The sequence below is a fragment of the Phyllostomus discolor genome, chromosome 6, assembly GCF_004126475.2.
Source record: "Phyllostomus discolor isolate MPI-MPIP mPhyDis1 chromosome 6, mPhyDis1.pri.v3, whole genome shotgun sequence".
NCBI classification, from domain to species: Eukaryota; Metazoa; Chordata; class Mammalia; order Chiroptera; family Phyllostomidae; genus Phyllostomus; species Phyllostomus discolor.
Window position 1 is genome coordinate 58,788,540 of NC_040908.2, and position 21,658 is coordinate 58,810,197.

The window sequence follows — 21,658 nt, forward strand, 5'->3', positions numbered from 1 at the left end:
AGACAATTTCCCCAGATGAAAGAAGGAAAGGCAGAGGAGGGATAAAGAGTGAGGGGAAAATTTCTCTGCTGTGGCATGGACAGTAGAAGCCAAAATGGCAATCATAAAGGGGAGTAGAGAAACAGAAAAAGGGATTGGATGGGTAGAGGCACCAGCATCACCCTAGGAAGATGCAGGAATGGGATTGGATAGTTTGAAAGAAAGGCTACTCTTGCCCAAGCTTAACAAAAGCCCAAGGCATCTGTGCTCTCTCTTCAGCAACCACACAAGCCAAACTGCATTTCAGGTTAATCACAGACCAGATGGGAGTAGAGACTGTGGTGGGCTACTGGAGCCTTGGAAGCCAGCCTAATGGCGCAGCAGCTGTGATTCCCGGTCCTCCTCCTGGGTTTGGTGGGACAAATGTGGGTCTGCAGTCCCAGAGGCTAGACTTCTTTAAAGAGATGAAGCTGAGCCACCTAGTCATGGATGAGGCAGCAAATAAGCCCTTACTTTTGTTTTCACTCCAATAAATCTTGCCACCATATCTTATACCCTCCTATGCATATATCCCTGAAATGCATTTTGTGCTATGCTGTGACCCGGGAAACCCGAGTTAGGGAGTTCTCTGCCTCTTGGTTCTTGTTTTGTTTTCAAGAGATTAATTCAAGTGAGAGATGGCACCTATAGTGGAAATGAGATAGCAAGTTTATTTACGAAACATGTACAAGCACAAAGCTGCAAGCAGGCACCCGTTAGTCTAAATGTCCCATATAGAGAGGAAATGAAGTTGTTAGCAAGTTTGTTACTAAGTTTGTCCTATACACTTGAGCCAAAACTACAAGTAGGCATTTAGGTAGCTAATCTGAGTTCACTGACTATTAGGATTCAGGGGTTAGTTATTTCAGTCATCTCATAAGTAATCCTTCTTTTCCCCCTTCTAAACCTTGGGAATGATGTACAGTTACAAAGACTTTTTTTCTTAGCTAGTAAAGGCTTTGTCTTACTTAATAAAATTGCTACAGAGTCTCTCTTTCCCAGTACACAGAGTCTCAAGAGTTCCCTTCCTCCTGCACTATCTTTGCTTGTGATGTTCCAAACGACTGACCATCCTACTGGACCCAGTGGGGATGGGACTGGGGTAGGGAGGTGGGGAGGTGGGGTCTCAGGACTGCTGAGTTATGGGGTGAGATACATCTCCCTCCTCCTCCCAGCCTTAGTTTACTAAGTATCCTACCTAACAATAAGGTAGAAGAATCCTATTTCCTCCAGCAACAATTTGAGACCCCATGTCCCTTTACTGCTAGCTGTTGTAATAGGTAAAGTGTGTCCTCTTGGGAGTCTAATATGTCCTAGAGCATGAAGGTAAATCATCTACAACCTGGATTAGGGAGGAATCTCTGGGAAATTCATCATTCTAATCACCCTTCAGTGTCTGAGAGACATAGGTGAGGCTCTCCATATACCCCTGGGTCATTACTGTCCAAGTAACTCTGAACTGAGTTTAAAGATAAATTTTTGTGAATTAAGCTGGGTTCACAATTTAATTACTTGTGTTTATTTTTACTGTTGAATTAGGTGTTTAAGTGAGCCAGTTATTAATTTGTTTATTGATTCACAGTTTAATCTGAGTCCTTTTACATAGAGCGGCATGCTATTTTGATTTCACATTTAGTTTCTTTCTGGTATACATTGTGATACTATCTTCAGCCTCAAATGTGAACCAACTGCTCTGTCAAAGAAATGTTTCTATGATTTGTTAATGCATTTAAAATACTAAATAACATTCACATATTAATCACTTTTAAAGTAAACATGCAAAAAAATTCACTAAATGAAAAGACTATAATCACATGTCTGAACTGATCTATGGGGTAGAGGTTGAAAGTGTTTCTTCTTATTGACTTTAAACACAAAACTGTTGTGAATTCCAAAGGCAGTTTTCTTTTTGTTTAATATGTGCTCTGCTGTTTCAGCTATACAGGAATAAAGTAGGAGAAAGAATAGAGGAGGTCAACAATCAACCTGTTATCAGTGCAGGGCCTGAAGGAGCAATTTAGAAACTTTTGAAACATTGTTAAGATTTCTGCTGGTTGTTAGACTAACAGAAGAGGAAAGAGGGACTAAATTAGAGGAAATAATAAGTGATTTTCTGGGTTAGATAATGAGAGGCTCTATTGTATGGGGCATGGGAAACAGCAGGATCATTTTGATTTGCAAATTGAAGCTAATGACTTTATTATTGGTGAAAGAGAAGTTTTAAGAACCAATTAAAAATAATTGATACATTAATACTAATAAATGTACTTGCCTACCAATACAAATACACTTATAATTTGAGGGCATGTTCTGTGCTCACAGCAGCCTGGACAAGTCTGTAATTTAAAGATCACTGTTCAAAAAAGTGTCAAAGACTGACTTGAAGCTAAAAGGAGTACATTAGGTCCCCTGCTAAAATGAAGGCCAAATCCACTTTTTGAGTTCACAGGTGAATTGACAGCAGATTCAGGGTATGATTAAGAGAGCAGTCTTTCTGAAAAAATCCCTTATTATTAGCCACATAATATGGGAAGCATTGGTTTGGGAGTAGAGGATATAAATAGCACATTTCACGCTTATTGAGATGTGTACTAAGTTCTTTGACAGAGGTAGTGGGGATTTAAATTAAAGCAAAGGGAGAGACTAAAGAGTTATAACTGATATAGATATTTTAACCAGTTAAATATATATGGAGATGGAGCAAAGGGAAAACAAGGATAAAGATGTGTCAAAATGATTCAAAATTTTAGTGAGGTTAATGAGAAAATAATCCAGGAGGAGACTTTGATCTGTGTTAAGATAATGAAGTCAGTTGGTCTTACCTTGTTCTGAATGTATCGTCACAGAAACAAGGCTGTGTTCATTAGGCCCTGCAGACTGGTAGCGTGTTAGTCAAAGGAGGCGTGGGAACTCCAGATATAGATGTGGACTTTATTACTTAGAGTGGTCAATTAAGTATCTAAATTGACAATACCATGGGAGACACTACAAGAGGAGAAATAAAGGAGCCAGATGTTGGGGATTTTAGATTCAGGAAGCTTCAAACCTGCTAATTGATGCATTTGTACTGCAAATAGATTGAAAATGTTGCATTCTTTTAGTGTTTGGGCATACACATTATCAACTGCTTCTAAATAAACATCACTTCTCTAATTATAGATCTGTACTCATTGGTATAAACTCCTTTTTCCCAGATTCACCTCCTTTATAAGATTAGATATCTGAAGTGTTTAAAATATCTCATTGCTTGTTGACATGTGAATAACACATATAATCTATGGGGTTAAATGTCTTTTTTTTATCTGGGTAATTTGGGTGTTATCTGTTTTAATAAAAAAATTAGGAACAGCTAGTCTACATTTAAAGATTAAAACATCTAACTAGTCCATTGGTGGCTGTTTATGCCCCATATAAAAGTAGAGGATATGAATGCAATGGGTTTGTCATTGGAAGATCCATTTCATTGTGCTAGAAAGGAAAAGGAGTGGGGGTCATGCCTTAAAGACTAACGAGAGGTTAAGACCATGATGTTACTCCAGGAAAGGGTCAAAGTAAAGTACATTCAGACAAAATTAAGACATAAAAGTTATTAATAACTGATGAGCCTACTATTTGTTAAATACCACTGTGATCTAGATACTGTAGTTCAATATACATTTATTGTCATCATATTTTACACACTATTATCAAAATAAGGATTACTTTTTCCCATTTAGAGGCAAAGGAACTATATGTACACTAATTTTCAATTGGCATATACTTTGTACTCAAATTATATCTGAGTCCTTTTATCTCTTGTGGTGGTTAATTTTCTGTGTTAACTTGGCTAGGTCATGGCGCTCACGTGTAGTCAAACATTCTGAGTATTTCTGTAAAGATGTTTTTGGATGAGATTGGCATCTAAGGTGGTAGACTTCAGTAAAGCAGACAGCCAGCCATAATATGGGTGGACCTTATCCAATCATTTGAAGGACTGAATTTTAAAAAAAATCACCTTCTCTATATAAAAGGAACTTCTGCAGCAAATAACCTTTAGATTTGAATCACAATATCAATTTTTAATTGGGTCTCCACCCTACTGGTTTTTTAATTTAACAGGAGCATTGACTCTGTGTTCAGTCCCCAACTGACCAGTCTACCTTGCAGATTTTGGACTTACTAACTTCCATAATCCTCCAAGGCAGCTATTTAAAATAAACTTTTTCATATATTCACACACGCATACACACATCCTGTTTGTTTTGTTTTTCTGGAGAATCCTGACTAATAAAAATCCTCAGTGCTTGTTCTTTAACTCTCTTTTAACTGACTAGACCACTTACTAATAGCTGTTCTTTTTGGAGGTTGGAATATCACAAAAATGTGAGAAACTGAATTCTATATTTCTATTCCAATTCTACATTCCCACTTGCTCTAAGATTTGGCCATACACATTTTTAAATGGCCACTTTGATCTAGCCTGATAAGGAAGAACACTGCTATCATACCTTAAAAATAAGGTTTCAGGGTCATAAGTCTTCATTTTACCACAAGTTACTACCTTCTCATTTCTTTCTACCTTTCACTCTTCTTATGCCTGGTTATACCATGCCTTCTAGCTTCTTATGTAAAATATCTTTGCAAATTTCTAAACCCAACTATGTATATGATTATGAACCGCATTCTTCAATTGTACATCAGGTTTCTCGATTCATCATTAGCCTATCAATTCTGTTTGGTTGCTACTTGTGAACTTAGCTTTAATTAGTCTTCCCAGATATGTAATATGTCTGGCAAACAGAGCTTCACCCCCAAAATTCCAGTGTATTGATTTAAAACTGGACTTTGTGTCTTAATGCCAACTGCTAGTGTTATATATCACTTGTTGCTTAACAGTATTTTGTATCAGACTGAATAGACTAAGTGTTGGAAGGATAGAAACTAATGTTTGGGCACATGCTTTGATGATAACGGACACAGCAAGGTGTCTTAAAAAATAGTTACTGAGCAAAGGAAACTCATTGCCAGGTCATGTCTACTTAGAGAATGAATCCAGCACACTGCAATCAGGAGGAACATTCTGATTCATTATTGAAACTACACAACTACTGAAGAAGTATTTTCTTTTATTTTTCTCATCTAAGATTTATAATTGGCCCAGGGTTCTGAGGCTAAATAATATATATATTAAATGAAATATATATAAATGTATATATTTGTTTGTGTGTGTATATACATACACACACATGCATACTAGGGAAAAAAATTGCCACACAAGGCAAGAGAGATGCAAATGCAGAAGGAAAACAATCACTACAACATTTGTATTTACACACACGTGCTTGGAAAGCACAGTCAGGCAAAAACATCCTGAAAGCATGAAATTAAATAAAAGAAAGGCTTTGGAATAAGATATCTTTGTTCCAATGTTTGTTTAATGCTTACATTGAAGAAGGTACTTGAACCTCCTGAGCCTTAATATCCTCATCAAAATGATAGGATAAACCAGTGTCAATCACAAGAATTTTGTAGGAAAAGATGAAGTTATTAAACTAAAAGTCTGCCCTGGCTGGTTTAGCTCAGTGGATTGAGTGTGGGCCTGCAAACCAAAGGGTTGCCAGTTTGATTCCCAGTCAGGGCACATGCCTGGGTTGCAGGCCAGGTCCCCAGGTGGGAGCACGTGAGAGGCAACCACACATTGATGTGTCTCTCCCTTTCTTTCTCCTTCCCTTCCCCTCTCTCTAAAAAATAAATAAATAAAATCTAAAAAAATAAAATAAAAATAAATTAAAAGTCTGCTTAATATGCTAATAATGTGCGTTATTAGCCAGCTATCTTTAAAATGTTGCTAAATTAAATAATTATTCAGAATATTAAGACATAATTAGTTATCACCATCTTCTCCAAGTTTTATACTACTTTGATGTGGGAAATGAAAATGATCAGAAAACACATTACTCAAAAGAGTGTATACTTTTAACTTCACATCTTATACAACAATATTTAAATTTTATACAAAGGAAATAGTAAAAATTCTATGAGATGATTATTTACTGACAAAACCAGATTTAGACATTCCTCTTGAATTGCTTCACCAGCATGAATAAAATCTATATTTGAGAACAGTGACACAGAGTGGGTGTGTTTGAGTATATTCCTAGTTCATATGTCTTGTAATGTATATCATACAAGACATATGATAATTTAATGGAAAAAAGTAAAGGTCTGAATTTTAGTGGCTCTGCTATGTAAATTTGGACTAATACTGGTGTATCAAAAACTGTTAGGGAGACTGGTGAACAAAAAGACAGTCTGTCCACGTTCCTATCATATACAGTAAAGAAGTTCTACACATCTGTTCTCCATAGTACTCAACACATATTTTAGGCTAAGTGTTCTACAGAACCTATTTTTTAAATCATTGACCAAAGAAATAAATTAAGGAATTTGCACTCATAGGATGGAAATAAGATTCAATTTTGTGTGATTATTACTATGTGTGATATTTTTGTGTGATTATTACTTTGTGTGATATTTTCACTATGGGATCACAAGATTTTAAAAGTATATATTTTGTGTGTGTCCATGTGTGTGTGTGATCTCAATGGCTTATTCAATTTTCTCAGATATTACTACTCAAAATACTGTACTATTTTTTACATCTCTTTGTATTTTCTGATAATATTCTTGAGCATGACCTAAGAAGGTTAATTTCAAGTGGACCTTGCACATTTTAAATTAGAACAACTGTGAGGCAAAATAAAGGATTTCAGCTTTATTTGTTATTCATGCAATTTAAGAACCAGATGACATTTTCAACATTTTAATAAGCTATATTTTTCAGGGTTGCCAAAATTTGCATTCCCCATTTTTAATGAGAAAATGGATTTCCACACTAGTTTTAAGATTTTGATTAGTTGATGTTTTTCCAACTTAATATTTAATATGGTTTAAAGTCTTTAAAATTGCCAAATATTTTATATCTAGATTGAAATTCAAAATTCTCGTCACTATAAGAAGTTTCACAAAATGGTCTTAACCTTCTCTTTGCATTTAAACTTACCCATCATTTCCCCTTTACCTTCCTCCCTTAAAAAAAAACCTTGCCCAACACTTATTTTGGTTGTTCACACTTACTTGAGGAAACCATAGAAATTTCTGTTTTTATGGCTTTTGTAACACCTCTCCAAGTTCATATATATATTCATTTATTCATTCAGTTATTCACAAGTTATTTATCAAAGGGTACTATGTGCTATGTGCCAGGTGCTGTTCTAGGCCCTGGGTTATGCCAATGAACAAAACAAATAATTGTGGTGAGAAAATGTCACATATTAGACTACAATGACATAAGGAATTTGACAGAAAGAAAAAAATCAATAATAATTTTAAGATTTTTAGCCTAAGTAACTGGAAAAATGGATTTCCTATCAACTGAGCTAAGGAGACTGGGTAAAATACATGTTGGAAATAGGCAAAGGCAAAAAGGGGAAAGATGCTTAATTTTCATGAATTATGTTTTATGTTTGTATTGCACATCCACGTGAAGGTAAATTTAAACTCTAAGATTAAATAAACTACCAGTGGGAATTAGTGTTGAGGTAAAAAGAAGAGTGTTGAAAAGTGAGCCATTGTCACTCCAACGTTAAGGGGCTTGCTAAACTAATATAATGTTATATGCCATTATATGTTTTAAAAAATAAATGTTCCAAACAGCTTTTGGAAAGGAAAAAAAGAAGGGTGGGGGGAGCAGGAGCGAGAAGGAGGGAGGGTATCTTGCCTGACAGGAAGAAAAAATGTCTAGTTAGAAGAGGTTTTAGTAAGGAGAAAGAGAAGGATAACTTAGTGGTAGGGAGGAAATCTAAGTCCAGAACTGTAACAAAGATGATCCACTGTGAACAGTATATGTACAGGGAAGGGAAGGTTCATTGTGGGGAATAAGATGTGTATATTTATTTTTATGAATTATTGATTAACTAATTAAACTTTCCTTTTACAGTTCACTACTTTGTATTTCCTTTCAAGAATGTATGTTAAACTTGAAATCACCTATCTATATCTATCTGTCTTCTATTTATCTGTGTATCATCTATCATCTATCTATTATCTATCTATCTAATCTCGCAGTGATTGTTAATTTTATTTATCAATTTGTCTGGACTAAGAGATGCCAGGAAAGCTGGAGAAACACTTCTGAGTGTGTCCATGAAGGAGTTTCCAGAAGAGATAATCATCATAGACTAAGATGGCCTTCACCAATGAAGGCAGCATGACCCACACATTTAAAGTCTGAATAGAACGAAAAGGCAGAAATATGTATATACTCTCTTTGTTTGAGCTTGACATCATTTTTTTCTGCTCTCTGATATTAATGCTCCTGGCTTTCAGGCCTTTAGTTTCAAACAATATTTCTCTAAATATTTTCTTGCACTTCATCTTTATTGTTGAATATTATCATATGATACCACTATCACCATCTCTCTAAACATCTATGGTAATAAAGTGATCCTTATCTCACAAAAAGTCTTCTGCTTTGATTCCCAAGAGAATATAATGCTGCCCCAATCCTTTTAGTCTCCTGATTATAATTTCCTCTGTTATTCATTTTTCTTCTCCTTACCCTAAATATGTGTTCTTGCCATAATTCTACCACTAATCACTCTCCCATTTCAGGTATTTTTCTTAAAAGTTTGTTTTCTTTCATAAAAAATAACTATAATCTTCTAAAGAAACCAATAAGCACATCTAAAACTAGAAAAAAAATGCATTTGTGCAGGCCTAATTTTTCTTGAGTTATTTACATTTACACTGTTATATCAAGATATATCTTTGAAAAAAATTGTTGACACTGAATAGGTAAATGGAAAAATGTACTTGTTTCTACTTTAAAAATCATATGACTTAAAAATAAGACCTTGACAACTGGATTATATAGAAATGGCTTAAACCCTTGTTATATAAAAAATAAGTATTTAAGTACCTCCACATCTACCCTTTGAGACTCTCTTATTTCTCATTTACCTGGTATATTTGCCTGGTGTTCTCATTTACCTGGGCTTTGGGCTCTGCTAAGACTATTCTATACCACTTATTGGGTTCCACCTGTCAGCTATAGCTCAAAGTGAGACCTCCCACTTTTGATAATGCCATATTGTGTGTGTGTATATATATGTAATATGTATATATGTACATGTATATATACACACACACAAGTATATATGTATAAAAACAAAAGAAAATATAAGCATAAACACATGCATGCACATAACTACATATTGAACTATGTGTGTTTTAATTCATAGTGACAAAAATGACTTAGAAATGTTTGCAATATCAAATGACAGAATAATAGAGAAAGATGTGGTGCACAGTATGGTACTAGAGTTTACATTAATTTTAAAAGAGATTAAATTAGCTCTCCATCTACTAGTTTAAAATTATTAATGATTAATTTTTGAATGAAAAAATCTAACTGGAGAATAATGAGGACAGTTTAAAAAACTTCAAAATGCTATATCAATGATGGCTAAATACACAAAGAGAATAATTTTAAAAACTCAGTCTATGTTTTGTTTGATTAAAAATCATGTGTCATCATATTTTAAGCTTTAACACACTTATAAAATTAAAATAAGCTATATTTTTCCCAGATCAGTTTGACCTAAAGAATAAAGATTACTTCCTATGTAATAAAATCCAGAAATCAAATGAAACAGAGAAGATGTCAAATATTAAAGTATAGATCAAGATGAAGATATGAATTCAAATGTAAAATTGTAGATAATACTCACTCTACAAGTAAATTACTTTCTTATTTGCAACTGGTAACTTGCTGTTTTATTTATATTATTATATTATTTGTGTTTAATTAAAATTAGTTGTATTCCTATATACTCTGCTACATTGTAATTTCCTGATATAGAAAATAGATAATATACATTTGTATATCCTGTCTTTCCAGGATAAACTATTCTTTCTATGCATATCTAGTCAATAAATGAACATACAAATGGGTGAATGACCAAAAGAATATACTTGATGTAGAATATACTTGATATACTCCTTTTCTATAGTATATATTTAACAAATAAATAGTACCTCTAGGGCTTAAAAAACTTGAGTTCATGAATATTTATTTAATTGCAATAACTATGAGATATCATCACTATCAAACTATTTCTGGTGTTTATTTGTCAATGATCCAGAAGAAAATAATTTTTACTTAAATAAGTTTAGGGCATATTAAAATATTACCTATTTCAAACTTCAAGGAGTCATGGTGCTTTGAATTCTATTAACATAGAAATCTCTAGAAATACTAGGTAAATATAACAAATAGTTAACGATATGAATTTATACACATCTTTTTTACTTACTGTTTGTTCAGAATTGTGTTGTTTTATATCTACATTTTTGTTAATTTTCCAGTTTTCCTTCTGTTACTGATTTCTAGTTTCACATCATTGTAGATAGAAAATACAGTTAGTCTGGTATTAATCTCTTTACATTTGTTAAGACTTATTTTGTGGCATTATATGTGATCCATCCTGGAACATATTTTGTGTGTGTTTGAGAAGAATGTGTGTTTTGCTGCTGTTGGATGGAATGATACATAAATATAAGGTCCAATGGTCTATATCATTAAGTCCTCTACATTCTCTACTTCTTTAATGTTCTGTTATTGAAAGTGGGGTATTGAAGTCTCTTACTACTATTGCATTGCTGTCTGCCTTAAATTCTGTCAATGTTTGCTTGATATATTTAGGTGTTCTGGGGTTTGAGGTTTCTATTTATTGTTCTATCTATCATCCATCACAACTTGATAATGAATTGATTCTGTTATTATTATAAAATATCTTTGTCTTTTATAACAATTTTTTACTTCAGCTCTGTTTTGTCTGTTATGAGTGTACACACCTTTGCTTTTTTTATTATCATTGGTGTGCATATATTTCCAGTCCCTTCACTTTGAGCCTATGTGTATTCTTAAATATGAAGTGAGTTTCTTTTAGAAAATTTATATATTTTTTGTTTTATTATTTATTCAGCCACTGGATTTCTTTAGTTAAGGGAATTAAATCTATTTCCATATGAAGTAATTATTGATCAGGAATTACTATTGACATTTTATTGTTTTCTGTCTTATAGTTCTTTTATTCCTATTTCCATTGTTTCTATATTCATTTGTGTTTCTTTTATTTTTGTAGTGATATTTTTTGATTCCCTATGTATATGTTATATAATTATTTTCTTAGTAGTTAATATAAGGCCTACATAAAACATTTGAACTGTCTATTTTAAAGTAAAGACAACTAAATTTCAATCATGTATAAAACCTTAGACTTTTACTTCTCCCTCTTTCATAAGTTATGTAATTGTGAAAATTTGCATGCTTTATATTGCATATCCTTTAACAAATTTTGTAGTTATAGCTATTATTAATGGCTTTGACTTTAACTTTTATATTAATATTAAATGTAATTTATAAACTACTTTTCTTGTATTAGAATATTCTACATTTGTCTGTATATGCTTCTTTACCAGTGAATTTAATATTTTTGTGTGCCTTTATGTTGTTATTTGGTACACAATAGCAACACTTTACTATGGAAGGAATCACACATTTTTGTGATCAATGAGCTCTTTCTGCCACAGTGTCCCACACATAAGTGACAAGATGCAGGTATCTGTGTATTCCACTCCATTTGTACAGCAAAAATACTGATCATGGAAGTATACACCTGTGGCAAGGACTCTAGCCCATAAAATGGTACACCTTACAGAGTGGGGAAAAAAAGCAAATCTACGTGATTGGTGTTATTTGAATGGTGATACCTTAGCATCACATGCACTCTAGGCCCTATATGAAGGATAAAGTCTCTAGGTGTTGATCACTTTATTAAGACAGAATTGGAATAATCCACAGAGAAGGGTTTTATTAAATGAATGATGCAGATCTAAATAGTAATTGAGAAAATTGCAATCGTCTGAAAGAAAATGCAGGTCTTCATTCAGACAAAAGGAAGATATATGTTAGGCTTTTTTTAGATTATCATGTATTTAGAAAATAATATTTTGAAAAAACATAAATTTAGTTGATGTAAAATTTAAGAGTTTAGTATGCTTCAACAACCTCTAAGTTTTGTATCTACTCGCACAAAATAGCTGTCATCCTATGATACAGAAGAGTTGAGAGGAGGGAGGCTCATTTCAATGAGTCCAATAAAATTAGAAAAGCAGTCTTAAATAAAATAGCATTTGATCCATACCAGCCAGATAGAATGCAAACAGAGTGTATGATTACCCCAGTTTTAATTCCATGTTGATATTTTTTTGTTGAAGAACTATGCTTTAAATGGAATGGGGACGTGTGTACATATGAACAATTGCTCTTTCTTTTGTGAATGTTATGCTTTAATGAGTGAGGGAAGGTGATAATTTGATGAACCAGACCTTCAAAGACATGTACACATTTATCATTTTTATGTTTAATCAAAATTGTATACATAAATTACAATTAAATAGCTATATTTTTCAATGTTGGTAGGCCAATAAAATGTTTTAAAAAGTATATGGACGAAACTTAAAAAATGCCTTAATGATTAGATGATATAAAACTATCAATTAGAACATACTTATTATGAATTAACTTGAGAGAGATTTAATACTACAAAACAATGGGGGAAAACCTTTTCAATACATTGTGCAAAGTTAATTTGATATATAATAAAATAATTAATTTTGGTTCACACCTCTTATGATAAATAAACTTAATTCCATGTGATATGTGACTTAAAAGTGAAGTCTAACAAATATCTAGAAGAAAATATAGAACTCTACCTTCATAAGTTTGGTTTATGCAAGAATTTCTTTAACTGAACACAAAGAATGTTAACTATAAAGGGAAAAAATACTAAAAGTAGATAAATTAGGCTCCCTTACAATTAGCATCATCTATTCACCAAAAGAAAACATCCTTCAGTGTATGAAAATGCAACTATTTAGTGAGAGAAGATTCATATGTATGACACAAGATTCACTGAAGGAAATAAATGCTAGTGATCCATCAAAAAAGTGTTAGAGTCTGCAACAAACACTTAACCAAAAAGAAATATATTCAAGTAAAAAAAAAAGGAAAAGGAAATGGTTCTCAATTTTAATAATTATTAGAAAAATACTATTCTGGTGTAAGAAATGAGGATTTGTTCAGTAAAGATAAGAAGGGTAGCATTTGAATTGTTGTTAAAGTTCTTTTTTCTTAATTTTATTTTGATGGTTACCTTATGCATTCAGTTTGTAAAATTTTATACATTTTTATACTTATATGCATTTCTTTGCATATATCATATACAGTTTGAAAATACCATTTACAGCAAGAAATCACCAAACTGCTTTCTAAAATTGCTGTACCATTTTGCATTTCCTGCAGCGATGAATGGCAATTCTTGTTCCACAGTATTATCAGCATTTGGTAGTGTAAGTTCTCTGCATTTTGACCTTTGCAATAGGTATGCTGTGGTATCTTATTGTTGTTTTAATTTGCATTTCTCTGTTGCCATTCGATGAGTAGCATGTTTTTCATATTCTTATTTGTCATTTATATATCTTCTTTAGTGAGGTATCTGTACATCTTTGGCCCATTTTTAGTGATGTCTTTTGTTTTCTTATTGAATTTTAAGATTTCTTTGCATATTTTGAATAAAAGTCCTCTAACAGATATGACTTTTGCAAATATTTTCTCTCAGTCTGTGGCTGGTCTATTTATCCTCATGGCTATATATTTTGCAAAGCAGAAAATTTTAATTTTAATGAAGTCCTATTTATATGTTATTTCTTTCATGGATTGTGCCTTTGGTTTTTACATAAAGTCCTTGTCAAATCCAAGGTTGTCTAGACTTTCTCCTATGTTATCTTCTAAGAGTGTTGTAGTCTTACAGTATAAATTTTAGTCTGTGATCCATATTGAATTAATTTTACTGAAGGATGTAAAGTCTGTGCCTAGTTATTTTTATGTGTGTGCATGTGAATATTCAGTTTTTTTTTCAGCACTTTGTTGAAAAGATTATCTATTCCCTATTTCATTGCCTTTACCCCTGGGTCAAAGATTAGCCGACTCTATTTTGTGGGTCTATGTTTATGGTATTCTGTTCCACTGTTCTTTTTCTCTACTATTTTGGTAATACCACACTGTTTTAGTCACTTTTTTTTCACTTTAGCTGTATAGTAAATCTTGAAGTTGAGTATTGTCAGTCTTCCAACTTTGTATTTCTCTTTCATCGTTGAGTTAGCTATTCTGGGTCATTTGCGTCTCTCTATAAACTTTAAAGTTAGTTGGTCAGTATCTAAAAAATAATTGTTCGTGATTTTTATTGGTGCGTCACTGAATATATAGATTAAGTTGGGAAGAACTGAAAACTTGAAAATATTTCATTTTCCCATCCATGAATGTGGGATATTTCTGCATTTATTTAGTTCATCTTTTTTTTCTTTTTCCAGAGTATCTATATGATTTCTCTTATGGATCTAGCACACATTTTTGAAGATTTATACCTAATTATTTAACTTTTAGGAGCACTAATGTAAATAGGATTTTGTTTTTAATTTAAAATTCCACTTGATCATTGCATGTATATTGGGAAGATATTAACTTTTGTACATATATCTTGCATACTGAACTTGCTATTATTGCTTATTAATTCCAGGAATATTTTTGTTGATTCCTTTATATTATCTCCATAGGCAATCATGCCATCCAGAAACAAAGATTTTGTGATATACACTACACAAATAAACTTGGTTATGATAGTTACTCTGTCTCTCAAGTCTGCACACTTAGTTGAAGTGAGTGAATTTGCCCCTTTAGTCTCAAATTATTTTGTGTTTAGGTTAATTTGGGTTAAATGCCTTAAATGAAGAACAAGTATGTGGATATTTTATGTCATTTTATAGCATTTAATATGCTAATATGTATTTATTAATTTAAAATTTAATAACATTTAAAAGGAGATCATACATATGTGAAATTGAAGGTGAAATTCTCTGTCTAAATTAAGAACTAACATAAAATATATAAGAAGTATATAAATAAGTTACCATTGGGAGGTGCATAGTGGTTGACAGTACTATACATATCCTAGTTGTAAAGTGTCCCTACTGTTGCACCTTTTTATATTTAAACCTCTGTTAAAATATAATTACTCAAGAGGTAACATGTTTACATACTATATAATTTATACTTTATAATAGTTGAAAGCCATTTATTTTCTTAGCACATATTGTTCAGTGACATAGACAGAACGTTATTCACATGAAGCAGAGTAAGAGAATACCCATTTCATAACAATAATGTGTGAACTGGTGTAAATATACAGAATTAGGAAGCCAGGGAATATTAATGACAATCTTCACCACCTTGACGGTTTTGTCCAAAGACAGGGTTCTTGTAAAATGTTGCTATTTAAAAAAGAAAATGAAAGATGCCACAGCAAAGCAGCTTGGTAAATTATTTGCCTAGAAACAGCTGCTGCCAAGATTTAGAATTGGAATATCTATATTTTAAAGAGTGAACAACTTCAACTGTTAGGGATGGTACAAAAAAATAATACTTCACAAGTATGCACAACTCATCACGCATACACAATTATGACACAATCATAGATCCCCCTCTCATGCTGTGTTACTCCCATATGTCCTTGAAATATGAACAGTCTATAATTACTGTAATGTGTGTGTGTGCATTTTGCAGGTAAAATGCTTCTTCTGACCCACAGCTATAGGATGTGAAGGAGATGTTGGCTGGGAAAGAAAGGAAGTTAATAGAGACAGACATTCCCTGACTCTAAAACAGACAATTTATCTCTGAATAAACCAGATCTGTCCTTTCTCATGAAGAAAACTATTTCTAGGTGTCCATCCTCCAGTTTTTCTTATGCTTCATATCTAAACCTGATAATTCCTGCTTATTTCCAAAGATTAGGAAATATCTTACACCCTCTAAGAGGTAATGTTTATTTATAGGCTGAAAACCACAAATACGAGCAGTGAGTATCTTCTGCTTCCCCCCTCACTTTAACTACTCATTTACTACTGATCTAACAGAAAATGCAGATCATTTATTTCCCCTAAAATAAGAGACTAAAATTGTTGAGAAATGCATGATATTAAAAGCAGAGTTCATCCAATACCAAATCAAACCATAATCGTTGTGCTAATATAAGGTCTGAGATGAAAACTTTGTGTCTGTACGCTTGGTAGATATAGTATCCCCTAAAAGTAATATGGATAGTTTTATCTTTTGATACAATAAATGTTTATTAAGTGTCTACACACTGCTGCATCATGTTCTTGGTAGAGGGGATACAGAGGTGAACAAAATAAAGTCCTACCCTAATAAAGATTATGTTCTGAGGAGGAAAGACAATAAACAAATAAAAGGAAATGCTGTGTGTGTGTATGTTGTTTACAGACTACCTTCAGCTGCTAGCTACCTTTGGCGGACACTGAAACCAAATTTATGCACCAGCACAGGTTTCACAGACAAGTCTCTCTATACTATTTTTTTCCTTTCAGTTTATGTTGCTAGATAATTTATTGAGAAGAGGCTTCTAATTAAGATTTTTATAACACCCAGTTGGCAACATGCCATTAATTGCCTTTGGCGTAAGACTATGCCAGTCTCTTTGGTTTTCCACCTTCCTTTTCTATATTTTTCCCTTCACTAAATTAATGTTCACAAAATATAAGAAAAAAACATTTTGATAAATCAAAATGGGTTTAACTTTAATACTTCATTATGCAATTTCATTGCAATCCTTCTAATGATGCTTAATTTTCTTAATGCCCTTAATCCTCTGTAATAAAAAGGTTGATAATGCTATCCCATTATTGTATTGAAGGAAGGAATGTGTTCCTGCAAGAAATTGCTTAATTACTCTAGTGGATTGTGTACTGCCAACTGGATGTGCCTCTCCATCTGTTTTCTTTCATTTACTGAATTGATGCCATTTGACAAAAGATCAAATGAATGTCTCATGAGATAGAGAGGAAAACAGGTCATCAGCCTCAAGTCTTTGGGGAACATAGGGTGGTTCAGAAACTGAAGTCTTGCCCACTGAGTTAAAATCCTGAACTTCAATGCTGAACTGTGTCAGGGTGTCCAACCCATGGCCAGCAGGCTGCATGTGGCTCAGGATGGCTATGAAGGAGGACCAACACAAAACTGAAAATTTACTTAAAACATTATGAGATTTTCGTGTGTGTGATTATGGTTGCAATGTATTTAATGTTGGCCCAAAGAAACTCTTCTTCTTCCAGTGTGGCCCAGAGATGCCAAAAGGTTGGATACCTCTGGCTCCTAAACCCTGGTTGGTGTGGCTTAGTGGATTACATGTGGGCCTGTGAACCAAGGGGTCACTAGTTTAATTTCCAGTCAGGGCACATGCTGGATTGTGGGCCCAGTTCCCAGTGAGGAATGTGAAAGAGGCAACCACACATTGATACTTCTCTCCCTCTTTCTTCCTCCTTTCTCCTCTCTCTAAAAATAAATAAATAAAATCTTTAAAAAATTCTGCCTCCTATCATTCATAGTTAAATGAACTCAAGAAAGCCTCAGTGCTATCAACTACAAAACGGAAATAATGATTAATTTAGCTGATGTATTACTGAAAACTATTTTCATGTGTCAAGTGTTCTTTGGGAATTGGATATATAAAGATATATAAGGCAATAAACACCTTAGTGATGTTTGCTGCCTTTCTTTTTGGTAAAGTCATTGTGAATACAGAAAGAGACAGTAATTATGACAGTCATTTAACTTTCCTTGCTTTGGATGTAATGACTTTACATCCAAATTCTGCTCAATTACTTTCTCTTCTGTTGAATTTAATGCTCTTTTAGCTTTGCAAAGTGGAAAACATTGATCACACATAGCTTTGATCAACTATGCTAATGGAATAAGATTGGAACTGGTTACTTTGAGAACTCTGACACATTCCACCTGCATTTTATAATCTCAGTGAACTGTGCACTGAAATTATTTTCTTCCTCTCTGAAACTGGCATCATGATTGGTTGAGTTGGCTTATGACATCATGTTACCTACCTAATGAAGGCTTCTCTGTTTAGATATAAAGACTTTCCAATTCATTTATGACCTAATGCTGAATAACATAAAGTTTATATTCAAACTAAATTTCATTCAAATTCTACCAAGTATGAAATATAAACTTGTACAAGGTCTTTATATTTATAAGACCCAGTTAATATCTCATTAAGTTTGGTATTAGTATCTGCCATAGTAGGTTGTAAAGAATAAAATAACAAGGTGCATACAGTGATTATTACAATGTTTGGTACACAGTAAGTACTTTAAAATGGTAGCCTAAATAATATAGCTCAACCTAATTTTTTTACTACAATATAATTCTTGCTGGTGCATGTAAATTCCATCTCTTCATTTTCCAAGATACTTAGACTTGCGTTGCTGGATTAATAACTTTCAAATGGCAGTTCTGCACTGTTTTTAAACTTAATAATTCAATAACTCCTAAATAACAACTGCAGATTGTTTCTAATCTTACTCCCAAATAAATAAATGAAATAGAGTAAATTCTTGGATAAGATAAGAGGTTTTATGAAGAACTTATACTATTTGTTTGCAAAAATTTTAGTATATAAGAATAAATAAGTGTTGGGAAGGAGGGAATCAGTGGTGTGTTGGTAAAAGGCTAACAACTCACTTTCACTGTAAAAAAGAGAGAGGGAGAGAGAGAAAACAGAGAGAGGTAGGAGAGAGAATGGAAGAGGATGTGGAGGAGAGAGGAAAGAGAGGAGGCAGAAATGAGGGAGAAAACAAGGAAATAAATCTGATTTTATTGTTGCCTATTTCCATGGTATAAATACCCCCACAACTGCCTACTTTAAGCTACTAACACCAGTCAGGTCACAAAATTTCTGAAAATGTTTAATTAACTTTTGCAAGCCAGCTTGAGTGATTTGTAACATACATCAGCATAATTAATAAGGACACATGGACAAAACTAAGGATGGGATCGGATCAGGGGAGGGAAGTGGGATGGCTGGGATGGGCAGGGAGTGGTGAGGGGAAAATAGAGGCAACTGTCCTTGAACAACAATAAAAAGAATAATTAATAACTTTTATCAGGTTTTCAAATAATATTTATGATTAAAGAACTGTTAAGAATCATAGTTTTTCAAAATAAAATCCTAACGCCATCATTTCATATGTAAGAGTATCCCTATCTTAAAATATCTTTTTTGTTTTATTACCTTTCTCTTTTCCCTTGTGAAACCATATTACATTTTTTATATTTTTCCAGAATTTATACATTTATGTTATTGTAATCCCTGTGAATAGTCTTCCATCTCTATTTCTGTCAAACCAAAACATAACTAATGTTCAAGTTTAATTTTAAGTCTCATCTGCCTTTACCTGGAATGCTTCACATCCTTTCCCAGGTTTATGTAACATAATTTATTATTGGTTTGTCATTTATAACTCTATATTTTCAATTATTTTGCATTACAATATCTTTTGTCATATTTCTTCAAAGAGAACTTAAGTGATTTTTAAGTCATGCTACTTAGTTCAATAACTGATTGAAACATATGTACATTTATTTGCTAACTCATCGGCAAACAGTAAAATGTTGGATATTTTCTGTGTAAGGATTTCTGTTTGGACAACTAATTATTATGCTTTTATTATTTGCCACAAAATCTGTTATCCTTCCTAATATACCATCAATGGATTTTATGCAACCTTCTTACTTTTCTCCTTTTGATTCTAGCATGGAAAATAAGTGGTAAAACTGCCATTTCCAGAGCATGTTCTCAATCCATTGAGATTTTGCTTCCTGGCAATTGTTGTCAGTTTGGCTCAAGTAAGCTCATAAAAATTAAAAATAAATGTATTTATAGAATGTAATTAAAGCTAATATTTTCCATAATTGTTAATGTGTTTATGTGTATCCTGTGTGATCACTGTTTGACACCACATGGAGAGCTCTGTATTTTATCTTATGCCAACATGTATTTTTCCAAGTATTCAATGTAACTTAAAATCACAAGTTTATTTCTTAAAGAGACATTTGTATGCTGACTCTAAGGAACAAATAAAGGATTTAAAGTTTGTTTACATATTATAAAATTCAAAGTATGAGGAATTAATACTCCCTTGTATATAACATATACATTGTATAACATACAACTTTTAAAATACAATGTATGTTAGAATGATTAGATTGGTATAAAGTACTTTTTGAACGATTATATTTTTGTGACATTGTGAGTTCTGAAAGTAACTGTATAGTTCAAGTAGTGAAAAAATTTTCAATGGCATTAATACCATGCTAAGGGAAAAATAAGAAAATTATGAAATTTTTCCTTGATTATCTTTAGGTTTAATTTTTTTCTGTTAAGTTCTAGAATTTCTAAAGTTAAATAGAAAAACCATCATAAATAATTATATATAATACAAAGAGACATAACATATATATATAAATATATAATACGAAGAGACATAATACAAAGAGACATAACATTTACAATATATAATATATAATACAAATATATAATACAAAGAGACATAACATTTACAATAAAAAATATATGCCTAAGGATACTGTTAACAGGAAGAATGAATGATCTAATTCATATAAGCTATAAGACTTAACGGACCGGAAAACAAAATGTGAACAAATGGGATGCTATATAACATTTCTTAAGGGGAAGCCTAAATGTTGCAATGCTGTGTGTTCTTCTCTTATTAATATAAAATTTCCCAAAGAATTTATACCTAGAATCACAAAAAATCATTTCACAGAAAAATAAATATACAGTTAAGTATATTAAAGAATTATCTCTTAGGCATTGAATAGAATGAAAAGCTAGCCTTACCTGATATTTATCTTTATTATTAAACAACAATAGCTATGACAGTTTAAAAAGAACTGAAAGTTTCAAATACATTTTCATATTTAATTCTTTAAAACATACCCAGTGAAATGACCAAATAATATAAAAAACAGGAAAAATCCTACAATAATGTTGTGAAATAAAAAAGAGTGACATTTACATGCCAAGCACAAATAACTAAAGTTTGGAACACATACCTTAAAAATTGTGGATTTTTTACAAAAACTTCTTTAGACTATATTCTAAAAATAAGGGAAAATTTGAACATACTTTATATAAACATAAACATCTCTTCCTCAATTCAAGGTAAAAAGGCTATGGCCTACATGGGCCATGGGATTAAAAAAAATGTAAAAGATTAATGAGAGAATCAGCTTTCAAGGGACCACTTGGCTGAAAGTTCCAAGGATAAGCTAAGCCAAAATAAATCAAATGCATAATGGCAATAGTGATTCTCATCACTTTAGCATTCCCCTAATATGTAGAGTTTCTCACTGATGGGACCAAGAGAAGCACTATTATAAAACCTGACAAACCTGGCAATGCCACATTTGATGCGTGATATGGGGGTTAAGACAAAGTAAAACCAAAATAGAAAATTACCCAGTTTCTTCATAATTACAGAATTAGGGCTTATTTCAGAATGTTTGGGGTCATACTAAAAGTCTTCTTAGAGTGAAATTCATGATTTCAGACATTATTCTTTGTAACAAGCAATACATTAGCTA